Raw genomic sequence first — 13,353 nt, forward strand, 5'->3', positions numbered from 1 at the left:
CTACATCTTTGTTGGTCATGCATACTTTAGTGTAGGTATGACCTCATTAAATAAACAATATGCATCCACAAAACAAATTTCTGGTAGGCTATTAATGCTACCAAAAATCATTCCCTCTCCAATTTCACAAGAAGGTCTTACTCAAGCTACCTCTTCCACTATGGCTATAGTAAGTTATTGCAACTTTGTGAGCTACAAGAAATTAAAACTGCCTTGGAATATCCACCAATATTAGCGAAATTGACTTATATACATGCCCCAACTATTTTTGGTTGATTGATCAGTTAACTGGATGATCACTGAGTTTGACTGAAGTCCCACTGCTTAAACGACCTTCCACTAGTTCCTCCAAAAGTTAGAACTAGTTTAATTGACAACAACCTTAGATAATTGACCTTTACTTTTGCAAAATATCAATCACATATGCAGAACTGAACTCTAACTCCTCCAACTTGAATTTACTGAGTAAACTAGGTGACACAAGCCATGTCACACAAGTTAACATCATTCAAGTTATTTGTTGATGTGGAAATTTGAATTTTTTCAATTTAATCAAGGAAAAATCAAATTGAGAATTTCTACCTGCATTTTTCAACACATAGTTCATTGGAATGTATTACTTTCACTATGAACTTGGCATAGTTCACATGTTAAGTTCATAAGTTTTTGGACTGATGTGGTTCTATGTGTTGTGTATATAAAGAATAGGTGTCCATCTCTTGCTATTAGAAAAAGACTCACTATGAAATGTTGTATGGCCACATTCCTTCGGTGAGGCATCTCAGGGTTGTTGGTTCCTCCTGTTATGCCTTCGTACCTAAGGAACAGATAAAAGAACTTAGTGCAAGGAGTCACAAATGTATATTCTTTGGGTACTCATACCTACAAAGCATACCATCTTTATGATGAAGTGAATAAGAAGTTTATAATATCTAGATATCTGATCTTTCTTAAGTCTTCCAAGATTGACAATGTTGTTGAGTGGCAGCTTAATCATTTGGATAGATTTGAACATGCAAAGTATTTTTAAGAGTTTGATAGTGAGATTCCACATCTCCTTCTCTTAGCTGTATACTTTCTATTAAGAGCCTTGACGAAATCAGTTTGAAGGAAATTCCCTCCCCTGCTTTGTCAGGAAAGAGCTAAGAGACTACTGGTAGCCGGTAGCCAAATTTGACAAGTAGTGAGGGTACATGCAAGATACAAAGCAAGGATTAATTCAAAGGAGTAATGCAAAGGAGTGTACTGACTATATACATATCATCAAACATATTTCATCCCACTTTGGATGCCTTGCATCATGCCAGGTTAGTGATAATATCATGTTGGTCACAACCTCCGTACCTTAAATAAGCAAGTGGTAATACTCTTAGTCTTCTAAGCTATGTAATAAACAAGTGAAAGGGAAAAAGACACATAGCGGAAACACATGGAATGACTTTCAATTCTTGCAACCATTCATGTCATTGAAGACAGAATGATAAGCAAACTTTTAAGCTACAGTAAGAGGTGTATTTCAAAAGATGTGCTTTGTTTTCCATACATAGCATGCAAAGGGTTATGCATCAGATGGAGCCTTCATGTGGTCCTGATATTCTATCATACCTTGGGTTCCTTGGTCTACTTATTTTTCTCCTTAGCTCCTTAAGAATCATCTATCATGTCATCTTTCTTCGTGGCCCGTGAGAGACACAATTGTGTAGTTTCAGCATAGAGTGATTGTTGCGGGATGAGGCCCTGGGAGGACACATTTACACAGTTTTAGGATGCAAGGCAATACTATGGGATGTGGCCTTGGGAGGACACATCTACGCAATTTTAGGATGCAAGGCAGACTAGGTAGTCAAGGGACAAAACTGCACAGTTTCTAGAGACAGTGGGTTCCGGATGAGTGAAGGACATTGGAGGAAACCACTGAGTAGTTTTAATGCTAAGGGAGGTTGGTGTTTTTGTGGATTAAATAGTTCCAATAGGTAAGGGAAAATCTTGGGGATTACATATGTGAAGTGCGCAGTTCTGGAAAGATGGATGAGGCTTGGCTGCTAAGGAAACTCCGAAATTTAGCTAAGTGTGGGATCAATGGAACTAATGTGAACAATGATAAAACTTGACTACGATCACACACTTGAAAACTTAGTGATACAACATAGACCATCCATAACATATAACACATACTTCGCTTCATGCAACAACCTTTGTGGCATCTTATGACAAGTCCGGCTCTGATGATAGACTTTGGGAGGATAAAGGAGACACTTGTGTAAGAGTGTGTGAAATGAGTGTGAAACATGTCTATGTGGTGAGGATAACCCATTCTCGTAAATATTTCCCCTTGAAGCAAAAAAAAACTCCCTTTGTATGATAAGCAATAACCCCCATGTGCAAAGATGATACATTTTATGTAAAGATAAAAGCATGAATGACCCTTAAGATCGAAAAGGGGAGCTTCAGATCATCAACTTCACAATAAGTGACTAAGGAATGATCAATCACAATATCCATAGTAGGCTCCGGAATTTAATTGCAGGCCAAAATTTTGGAGGGTGTTGCAGCCACTACAATAGAGCCTTCACCTTCTTGTTAGCTTCTTTTTCATTAGGGGATTTTTGATGTCTGAAATGGGCCTCCTAAGAAAAATTTACAACCAAATTAAACTTTATAAGAACGAATAGGATTCAAGACGATGATGTCAACCATGGGGAATGATTCACCATTTTTGGAGTAAAAAATTACAAAGATTAAAAAATAATAAAATAATAAAACTATTTTTTGAACTCGTATTTTCAACTTATTTCCCTAAGTTTTTACTCAAATTTTGAGTGGGAGTACTCGTTGGATGCAAAATCTAATTCCCCATCCAAGGAGTACCCATGTTTCATACTTTCGATGGACCCTGCTACACGAAAAATGAGAAATACATGAAAAACATGATTGCAATCACGCTTTTCATGTATTTCTCATTTTTAGTGTAACAGGGTCCATCGAAAGTATGCAACATTGGTACTCCTTGGATGAGGAATCAAATTCTGCATCCAATGAGTGTTTCCACTCGAAATTTGAGTAAACCCATATGGAGATAAGTTGTAAATACGAGTTGAAAAAATAGTTTTGTCTTTTTTCCCTGTAAAATTTGATGATGTAATATAATCTTATTTTACTATTTCCACTATTATTTTATAATTTCCTTAGGAGGCTCATTTTAGACCTCAAAAATCACCTAATGCAACTAGTGTCTTGAATTCTACGAACTTGGAGAATGTCTCATCTTTATTCCACATGAAGAAGATCCAACACTTCCGTGAGAAGTCATCAATAAAAATGACAAGATATTTGTGTCTGATAGTGTAGGTTGTCGAGAAAATTCCATAAACATGATAGTGGATCCTTTCTAGGACTGCATGTGCTTTGTTGTCCTGATCATGGAATGTGGATTCTATGTACTTCTGCAACATAAATCCTTTGCATATATACTACTGCTTAAGTGCTCCTTTAGGGAGGCCATTGGTTATTTGTTGTATAATATTCAAGATACCATGATGCAAATGACAAAGTATTTTGTGCCAAAGTTGATCGACATCGCAACCTGCACTTTCTTCGCCTTAGTGCTTAATGCAACATAGTCTTCCACATCTAGCTTATACATGTTCTTAACATGAACCCCGATCTACTTCATCTACCTCGTGGCTATGTGTCTTAGGAATGCTTTTCCTTTATTGAATATCACTTGACAACCATGGTAAGCCAACCACTTGGTGAATTCTAGTAGACGGACCCTTAATCCTTTACCATTACCTTTTTTTACTAGTGCTTCATATTGAAAATTTGAAGACAAAATATTTCTTTTCTCTTAAAAAATTGTTTTAAATCCCCCTTCGTGTAGTAGTGCCGAATGAAATGATAGACAAGTTGTCTCTAATCGTATCAACAAATATGAAAGGGACAGAAGAGGAATTGAAGTCCGAGAAATCTTGTCAGTAAAATTTGTCGCGTTCTTCTTAGTCGACTACCCCCACAAAACAAAGAGCCCAACAAATCATTGTCTTTATATAAGATAACGTGAATGGTAAGTAAAATAACAACTTCGGTATAGGCACAAGACAGTAGTTGCCGGCAAGCTGGCGGACTTAGGGTGCACTTTCAGAGTCAACGTTGCAGTTGTTAGATAATATTGTCTTAAATTGATATGTTTGTGTCTTAATTGCTAATTTTATTAAATAGGTTTCATCTAAAGTGGCCATTGTCTTAAATATAAAGTTGCCTTAAAATATTTTTATCTCAAACTATTTTTGTCTGAAATATAAAGTTTTGTCTTAAAATAATTTTTCCTTAAATTGTGTTTGTCTTAAATATAAAGTTTTGTCCTTAAATGTTTGTCTCAAACTACTTTTGTCTTAAATATAAAGTTTTGTCTCAAAATATTTTCTTCTTAAATTATTTTTGTCTTAAATATAAAGTTGTCTTAAAATATTTTTGTCTCAACCTTCTTTCATCTTAAAATATTTTTGTCTTAAACTATTTTTTTCTTAAATATAAAGTTTTGTCTCAAAATATTTTTTTCTCAAACTGTTTTTGTCTTGAAGTTTATAATTAAGACAATTCAATTGAAATTAAATTTTAATGTAAAATAACTAAAATAAAAAGTGATTTTTTAAGACAAAGGATTTATTTTGTCTTAAAAAAATGTCTTTAAAATGCCCTTGGTATAGTAGTGATAGAAAACTTGGTCTAACAAAATAAATGGATGATGTGGAAATGATCCAGAAAAATCTAAACAATAAATCAAATTAATAAAAAATCCTTTATCACACCATGTTAAGAGTTACTCACCAGATCAAGCACAGTATCTGGATTGGCCAAGAAACAAGATAGTTGACCTTTGCCATAGTGCATAACCATTAGATCAATTATTCTGTATGTAAGTTGAATATTTGATTTAGCTGTTGTTATCATGTAACATATTAATACTCGGTGAGAATGGGGCAATGATGATACTTACCTGTGGCCTTCTATCCATCCAGGAAAAGGTTGAGTGTATGTGCTTTCAATAATAGTGGGACGAACAATAACTACTGGTAAATCTTTGGTGTGATTACATATTACCATCTCTGCCATTGCTTTGGCGAACATGTAAGTATCTTGCCATCCGAATGCTTTTTCTCTGAAGAATAGTGTTTCAGTCACTTTTGATCAGGACAAAATTTGAACTTGACTGTAGTTATCTTCTTTTTTATTATTATTAATTAATTTAAATTGTTAATTTTTTTTTTAAATACAGGAGTAAATATAGATTTTCTACATGAACTCATTCAAGTTAATACAAAAGTATATGAAAGGTCTGAATTAAAATTACATAACTTTCTCATAGAAACATAATATCTATTAAATTTAATAAGTAATAAAAAATAAAATGTAATAATGGAATAGTAAGTGAAATTAGTTTAATTTATTGTAAGGTAATTTTATTTATATTAATAAATAATTTTTTAATACAAAATTATAATATTATATTATTAAAAGAAATTTAAATAATATATATATATAAATTTTACTATAATTGTCTATTATAAATGTTAAATTTGAAATATTACAAATATATATATATATATATATATTTGCGGCAGAGAAATCTATCTCTCTAAATCTTAGTCAATATATCTCTCCAAGTAATTTTCAGTTTTCTACTTCAAACATTTGTAGCCTTCAAGTATCATCAATGAATTTCTCCAACTCTGTTCCGTGGCTAGAATCATCTTATTATTTGTACCAGACCTTTTGTGCTCTTATGAAACCTCCAACTACGTAGAAATAACTTCCTTCCTATCCACTTCTAGTCATCACTTGTTTAGATTTAGTTAAAAAAAATAAACTCATTGCATGTGTGCCTGAAGTCCCAATTGAATCTGATGTCCTACCTCATATTTCTTGATCATCCAAAATAAGTAGGCTTAACCCTACTTTGATACTATTTTGATGGTAGGTTCCTCTTTATTCCTCTTCACTCATTCGTCTTCTCCTTAACTAGCAATAAATTTTCCATAGACTTCACTATCCAAGATGATAGGAACTGACAACCCTCGGGGTTTTTTTATGATATCTTAGGCCTTTTCAGTGATAAGACCACCTTCTTCTCACTGTAAAGTGCTTACCATAAATATAAATTCTTTATCTGTGGGTGATGGCAGTAACTACAACTATCAAATATATATCCATTTGTTAGGTTGTTTATTGATACTTCCCGTCGTGCACCACTGAACACTAGCGGGTCTACTTTATGTTTGATCTAAATTTAAACAGGAATGCAAAAAATTATAGATATAACCATAAATATAGATATGCAATAGAAATAACACTTTATTTCATTAATATTAGATACTGAAATATGCTTACAAACAAAATGGAAATACGACTAGCTCGGGCGATGGTAGCTTATCTCTGAGAAGAGATGTGGTGGCTACATGTCTCTGAACTGTGTTATAATGAGGCTTGAAGGCCTATTTATCATTGATAAATAGTGAAAAACCCCAAATATTCAAAAACCTAACCCTAGGAGATGAAACACCAAATTATGGGCCCTGTTGGGGTAAATTGGTACATCAACTTCTCAGGGTCGTAACTTTGGCATACGATATTTGTTTGACACACACAATACCTCATTAGAAATATCTATCTGAGCACTACAATTGATGATAGAAAATACCAAGCTAAATTCTTGTTTTTCCTGATGGTGCTTTTAAAAAAAAAAAATGTTGTTTAGGTCCTCAAAACGGCTCTGGAAGTAGTGGACACAAAAAATAGTGAAAAATAGTAAATTGTGCTACAATTAAGGAAACTAAAAAACTAAAAGAAACAATGATGGGGATCCAAGTGGAATAGGTGGGTGGCCACCAATATCCACCTATATCATTCCTTTCCCTTTAGGAAGGAACAGTCCCAATATCATTGAGTTCCTCCATGATCTTAGTAAACTTCTGCTCAACTTGGTCCCTAGTGAGTGACTTTCCCTGGTGAAGCAGTTGGCCTACTTTGACAAGTCAATATAGTTGGATCCTTTGTTGTTGGGTGTTCTTGATATTTGTGTCCATGATCCAATCAGTTATGGCTTGTTCCATGCAGTCTGGGTTTAACTCTATTGGAGTGAGTTGTTATGCCATGTCGGATGTGTCCAACAATGGTGGAAAGTAGGGCCACAGTTGGTCCACATTGAATACTGGCTATAGAGTAAGGAATGGTATAATACTGATCTCAAAAGCATTGTACCCTAATACTTTGGTGATGGTGTATGACCCATAACGGAGCGGGCGAAGCTTGCGGTGGGGCCCAGAGAGGCATTCCTTCTACAAATGTAACCAAACTTTGTTGCTCACCTGGAACTTGTGTGGCATCTGATGTTGATTATGCCACTACTCGTACTTATCATTCACTCTATCTAATATGTCATGGACCTATTGGTGAATGTGATGAATGTGCTCAATAAAGATGTTTTCCTTGTCAACTTCAAATTGGACATGAGCCGAATCAACCTGAGTAGCTGCAAATGGTATGGCCACATCAATTGGACATAGTGGCTGGAATCCCAATCCCACTTGAAAAGGGCTCTGGCCAATCGAGCTGTGGAGAGACTATTAATAGTTGTGCTAGACATAGGCTCTCATCCAATGTGTGTGGATGCTTTGAGTTGTACATGCACAAAATGTGTACGATCATCTTGTTGATGACCTCTTTCTTGGCATTAGTTTGGGGATGGAAAGTTGTGGACATAGTGAGCTTGGTGTCCAATATTGACCAGAGACTAGACCAAAATGTACTGAGGAGCTTGCTATCCCGATATCAGATGATAGACTATGGGATCCGAAAGTGTAACCACACTCATTCAGACAAGAGTTTAGCGGTGGCTTATGCTGTGATATTCTTCTTGCAGGTTGCCACAATGGCCATCTTCGAGAATCTATTAATGACCACAAAAACACAATCATTTCCATGCTTAGTAGATGGAAGGCCCGACATGTAATCCATGGAGATGGATTCCCAAGGTCAACTAGGGGTAGGAAAAATAGTATAGAGGCTTTGCTTCTTTATGATTAGTTTGGCAATAGTGCAATCAGTGGAGGATTTGATGTACTTCTTGACATCCCGTCAAAGATTCGTCCAATAGAAATACTTTTGCAGCACTGCCACTATTTTTTTGACCCCAAAATGTTGAGCAACCCGACTGTAGTGCACTTCCCAAATCATCTTGGTATGCTCGCTTGAAGGAAGACAAAGGAGTTCCAGGTGGTATAATAGTCCATCCTGGAGGTGAAAATATGGAACTTGTTGACCCTCCAAGAGCATCTGGTACGTGTGTCCTAATTATGGGTCACTTTTGTAGAGAAGTGGCCAATCAGAAGTATCGTGCCCATAAGAGTTGAGCACGGTGGTTAACATCATGATCGGTGGTCAGCTGAGGTAGTCTGCAACATTATTGGTTTTTCCATTCTTGTACTTGATATACAAATGGCATTGTTGTAGGTATGTGGACCACTTATGATGGTGATCATTCTACAACTTCCCTTGCATCTGTATGAACTACAGGGGCTGGTGGTTTGTGTGGATGACCGTTTCCTTCCCCAAAATGTAATTCTTCCATTGTCTCCATGCCTACACAATGGAACAAATATGCCACTCGATGCCCCTCTTGAATAAGGACTACCCCAATAGCATAGTAAGAGGCATCTGTCTCGATCTCAAATGGTTGTTGCAAGTCTATAATGTCAACATTGATGCAAAGCAAAGGCAATGTTTCAAATCTGTGAATGCCTTCTATTGAGATTTAGATGAAAAGAATGTTTCTTTTGTTGCTTCCTTGGTGACTTGAATCAAGGGCCAAGTGATATGAGAGAACCCCAACACGAACCTCTGGTAGAAACTTGCAAGATCCAGTACAATCCATACTATGCCAGAGTGGTTGGGACTGGCCAATCTTGAATGACTTAGATCTTGGCTGGATCCACATGCACCACCTCATTCATAAACACCCAAATATTGAACCTCAGTCATGCGAAAAGTTTATTTCTCCAAACTGGCACACAACTTGTGTTCTTGTAGTGTTTGGAGAACCTCTCGGATGTGGTGGAGGTGCTCTTCCCAACTCTGGCTGAAGATCAGGATGTCATCCATGTATAACACTATTGAGTTGGTGAATGGTTGCAATATGTCATCCATCATCCTCATGAAGGTTGCAGGAGCATCCGTCAACCTAAAAGGCATAACCAACCATTCGAAAAGCATCTTCTTAGATTTGAAGGAAGTCTTCCAACATCGGAAGGTTCGATTGGTACTTGGTGATATATGGACTTCAAGCTGATCTTATTGAAATATTTTCCCCCCTTGAGTGGGTAGAGAAGGTCATCAATCTATGGGATCAGTTACCTATTCCAAACAGTGATATTGTTCAGCGCCCGATAGTCAATACAGAGTCTCCAAGTCCCATCCTTCTTCTGTACCGACATGATCAGGCTCCAACAAGGCGATGAACTCAGCCGGATGTGACCTTTCTACAACAACTCCTGAATCTGCCTCTTGATTTTTTTCGTTCTCCAGAACAGAGTGCTGATAGATTGGTCCATTGGGAAACAACGCACCTGGGGTTAGATCGATAGAGTGCTTGACTTGACAGTGCAAAGGCACCCCTGCGGGGTATTGTCATTCAATAAAAGAACAACTGCAACAATGTGTTCAGATGAAAATAAAAATATTATAAAATCCTTGGTGAAATTTTTACTGATTAAGATTGGTGCTTTTGTCAATTCTTTTTTAACTTGATCAAATGATTTCCTAGCTTCAATGTTCCATCTCATTTCTGAATCTCTTTTCAGCATATTTGTTATGTTTCTGAGGAGTTCTACAAGGTTGGGGATGAATCTCCTTAGGAATTTTATCCTGCCAACAAATGATTGAAGTTCCTTAATGTTTCTATGATTATGCATTAATAAAAGTTGTTATCACTCAAGAAAAAATATTTTAAATTCCGAACATCAATTTTTTAAATTTGTCAAAGGGTTGGTGTTAGTTTTGGGTCTAGTCTTTTCATCTTGTTTTAGAGTCTGGTTAAGAGTCTTGTTAGTATGTCACATGGGGTCAATTCTCTGTTTTAGTCTATCATTGGTCTCATATCTCACATGCATATCATATGTCTAAACTCATTTCAAAGTTCATAGCGCAGAAATCCGATCTAGGTGATTTTGTAGCACAAAACACCGATTTTGCACTAACTGTGCTACGAAATTGGGAATTCGTGCTGATCCATAGCAAATCTCACCCCAGCTGTCATATTTACCAAAATCCACTGTGTTTTCATCAATAGTTGTCAGCTTATACACTTCATCTATCATATCCAACAGCTTATCCTCATCATTAGGTCGTTAGGTGTCCTAGTACTGGCACATGTTTGCAGTTGTACTTTGCTTTGCGGTTTTGGTCGTTCAACTAGGCTTTTCGAAATGGTATCAGAGCAATCAAAGAAAACTCCAGGGAAGAGATATCTAGGGAGGCTCTCAGTATTGATAATGGGGAACAACTTTCTTGTGGTTCAGAAATCCAGAAGGCATTACCACTTCTGCAAGAAGTTTACGGGGTTAGCATGCGCAAGGTCTTACATGTCGGTCTTGACGCATGTTCTGTAACCTCCAAATTTGATTCTTGCCTGTACTATTCAAATCAGGATTTCCATCCAAAACCAAATCTGAAAATTCTCTATTAGAGACCGAAACTTCTGATTCTAGTTTCGATTTGTGATCAATCCGGCAGTATGACTTCTGGGAAGAATGGGCTCTTGCCACCTTCCTTTGTTTCTAATTTGCAAAATGTCTTGAAGAACAGAAAGATAGAAAAACCCCCAGAAGAAGAAGAACAAAAACACCAAGAAGAAGAAGCTAAGATCGAGGCTCCAGCCGAAGAGAAGACACGCAATGAAGATTTAGAGAGGAATGAGGATTTAAGGCCCATTGTTCTTGTAACCAGTGAGGATGGAATAGAAGCTCCAGGGCTCAAATGCCTTGTCGAAGCTCTTGTCAATGGAGGTCGCTTCAATGTTCATGTCTGCGCTCCTGAATCAGATAAATCTGGAAGCGGGCATTGCTTATTGGTTCGTCAAACGCTGGTTGCAAGCTCTGTTGGCATCAAAGGGGCTACAGCTTATGAGGTTTCTGGTACCCCAGCAGATTGTGTTTCATTAGGTTTATCTGGAGCACTCTTTCCTTGGAAGAAGCCTTCTTTGGTAATTAGTGGAATCAACAAGGGATCAGATTGTGGATATCACATCATTTATTCTGGCGCTGTTGCAGGTGCAAGGGAAGCTCTCATGTCAGGGGTTCCCTCTATTGCAATATCTTTGAATTGGAAAAAAGATGAGAGCAGCGACAGTGATTTCAAGGAAGCAGTGGAAGTATGTCTACCTTTAATATATGTTGCAGTACAAGATACTGAAAAAGATCTATTTCCTAAAGGTTGTCTATTAAAGGTTGATATTCCAACACACCCATCTGTGAATAAGGGATTTAGAATTACTGGGCAAAGCACATCGCGCTTGACTTCAAATTGGCAACCTGTGACTCTACATCGGCATTTGGCAGGGAAGTACATGTCCAAGGAACAAAGCCTTGGTATCCAGCTAGCACAACTGAGTCAAGCTGCTTCTGCTGCAGGTGCAGCTCATCGTCTTAATTTACGAAGGAAGAATGTCGAGGTGGAGTCAGTTGGAGAAGCAGGCAAACAAGAAACACAGAATGCGGCAGTCAAAAAGTACTTCCGTGTTGAGTTTTCGGAGCATGAACATGGAGAAATGGATGATGATCTTGACTATGGAGCACTTCAACAAGGATTTGTAACCATTACACCTCTAGGACTGACATGTAATGCTGAATTGGATGCACGCACTTCTGTTGCCTCCTGGATTACTACTGCAATTGATCAGGATGCACCTGCATCTCTCTGACAAAGAAATGAAACCTGGTTGTGTATTGCGTGTCATTATTGACCTGATTTTGGTGTAGATATTCTGCATATACTGTTAAAGGAAGATGACACTGAAGCTTGGGGTATTGAGCTAGTTGATCTAACATCCACACTAGACAATTCCTGCAAGAATTTGATTCGAAAGGGTATTGTATGGGTTGCCGACATCAAATTTCCTTTACCTTACAAAGCACAGTCATTCCCAATTGTGCTTGTTTCGGATGCCCCAGACTATTTGTCCCCAAAATACCTGAATAAGACACTGCCAGAGCTTGCTAGAGTCTCAGTTGAGGCACTTGTTCTGTTTGTTGGCACTCTAGGTCACGGGGTCAATCATGGTGGCAAAGATACTTCGAGTCATTGGGACTACAAGAAAATGAGAGCATGACCAGAAAATTTGAGCTGCTTCAGACGCAAAAGTCCCTTTCGATTTAAGAACCATAGTTTGCATGCTTTACAAGTTGAGGTTTGTTTAATGCAATGAAAGACGGACATGATGGAAATCATGAAAGGTTTTGTTAAATTTATTCATTTCTGATTCAGGAAAAGATGTAGGGCATTTCACTGCTGCATGGGAATTATATAAAGCACATGAAGATGTTGTAGCTGCTTGTAAATAATTTGGCATTAAAGTTACCATATTCCATGGCCATGGTGGGAGGTTCAAGCTCTGCTGCAAGTGACACAGCAAGCACAATGATGCAGAAATTCTGGGATTCGACTCTGACATTAGAGACACTAGAGATTGATGAGGATGGTCACAATGATTTCTCTCCAAGGTAGTTAGTTGATGGTACAGAATAAGTAAAATCAAGATATCCATTATTAGGTCTTGTGAATACATTTTATACCTTGAAGCAGAGAACAATTTCAACCTTTTTTACAGTGAGGAAAAATAGCGATGCTGCAACTGATGAAGAGAGAGGAAAATTCGAAGTTGTAGGTGAATACCACCTAGGAGAGTTTGTTGTATCTTATTAGGCATGGATCTCTTGTTATGCGTCTGCCAGATTCAGAATCTAGCCAGATTCCTACAGTTATATTTGGAATAGCCAATGGTGTTATTGGTGTCAATGTATCTCTTCCTCAGGAGCAATATCTGTTTCTTGAGAAGTTGCAAGCAAACCTTGTCAAGGTGATCAGGGGAGTAAGGGCCTTAAGCCATGAACAGTGGCGATCATTTAGCTATGAAAGGAAGACTTCGTTTTTGAAATTACACAGCAGTTTCGTAGTGCGCTACGAAATTGTTGTAGCTGCATGTTACAATTCGGTTGATCAATTATGATTGACAAAGTGGAAAACCTTTTTTAAAGATTTTGTCATCACACATGTACATGGGAAAGGCTTATAGCACATAAAGGA

General features: G+C 37.3%; 1 pseudogene; it reads left to right on the plus strand.

The window, feature by feature from the left end:
• The first annotated feature begins 7,831 nt into the window (after nucleotides 1-7,831).
• LOC149175581 (putative pectin methylesterase CGR2 pseudogene) lies at nucleotides 7,832-12,426 on the plus strand (annotated as a pseudogene).
• Nucleotides 12,427-13,353: the final 927 nt, after the last annotated feature.

The sequence above is a fragment of the Pinus tabuliformis genome, chromosome 4_1 (genome assembly GCF_031772625.1).
Source record: "Pinus tabuliformis cultivar Carrire ecotype Pingquan chromosome 4_1, CPIR1, whole genome shotgun sequence".
NCBI lineage: Eukaryota > Viridiplantae > Streptophyta > Pinopsida > Pinales > Pinaceae > Pinus > Pinus tabuliformis.